The sequence below is a fragment of the Sinocyclocheilus anshuiensis genome, unplaced genomic scaffold (assembly GCF_001515605.1).
Source record: "Sinocyclocheilus anshuiensis isolate Anshui unplaced genomic scaffold, SAMN03320099.WGS_v1.1 scaffold11177, whole genome shotgun sequence".
NCBI lineage: Eukaryota > Metazoa > Chordata > Actinopteri > Cypriniformes > Cyprinidae > Sinocyclocheilus > Sinocyclocheilus anshuiensis.
In genome coordinates, this window is record NW_015538699.1 from 1 (window position 1) to 1,118 (window position 1,118).

At 40.3% G+C, this 1,118-nt stretch overlaps 1 long non-coding RNA gene across 1 annotated transcript; it reads right to left on the bottom strand.

The window, feature by feature from the left end:
* Window position 1: 1 nt before the first annotated feature.
* Window positions 2-1,072, bottom strand: LOC107683793 (uncharacterized). The gene is made up of 3 exons (XR_001633766.1): window positions 1,034-1,072; window positions 826-935; window positions 2-81 (listed from the first exon to the last, which is right to left on the bottom strand). It is a non-coding gene; the product is annotated as an uncharacterized LOC107683793 (long non-coding RNA).
* Window positions 1,073-1,118: the final 46 nt, after the last annotated feature.

Below are 1,118 nucleotides of genomic sequence, written 5' to 3' on the forward strand. Positions count from 1 at the left end.
GACAATTCCCTCTGCAAAAACATTGGGTAGGCAAATACCTCACCATGGTAGTGGTTCAGTCCTCTTAGCAATATCCCATGTCTGATAGATAAGAAGACAATATGGTTAATGATCATCTTTCACAGTAAGACTTGGGGAAATCAAAGCTATCCAAAACCTATTCAAAGATTAATTCCATGTGTGCACACACACCCTCACACACACAGGTTTCCATTTTTTGCGGGGACATTCCATAGGCATAATGGTTTTTCTACTGTACAAACCGTATTTTCTATTGCCCTACACCAACCCTACCCATTTTTTGTGGGGACATTCCATAGGCGTAATGGTTTTTCTACTGTACAAACTGTATTTTCTATCGCCCTACACCAACCCTACACCTAAACCTACCCCTCACAGGAAACTTTCTGCATTTTTAGATTTTTAATACACTCAATTCTGTGTGAATTATAAGCTTGTTTCCTCATGGGGACCTAAACAATGTCCCCACAAGGTCAAAATTTACTGGTATTCCTATCTTTGTGGGGACATTTGGTCCCCATAATGTGATGAATACCAGGTACACACACACACACTCTCTCGCTCTCTTTCTCTCTCTCTCTCACACACACACACATTAACATTTGCCCATCATTCTGTACATAGGTGACTAACTTAACTTCAAAACAATCTTTTTAGCAAAAAAAAATCTGTTGAGGGGATTTGCTTTACTTCCCATAAGGAAATAAACATGACTTTCAGATAGATTTATAAACAAATGTGTTTCCATAGCATGACTGACAAGTGCCATCTGTACAATCGCATGCTTCTGGCCTACCCATATACCTGCAGACTGCCACTTGAATCCCCTCTTCATCTATTTTGGAGGATGATTTTTTTGATGTCTCCTTACTTGCCCTGAACCTTGAGACGCCGCACATCCCACTGTCATTTGCCTGTGAAGTCAGATATTACTCGCATTAACAAATAAACACAAAACACTGACAAACATAAACAGTATACATACTGTCATGATATGCAATCTTTGACGTACTCTTGTCATGCTGCTGCCTCTGATGTTGTTCAGGAAGGCTGATACCTCCTCATCCTGGGCAAGAAATAACCCCGCATATAGAGAG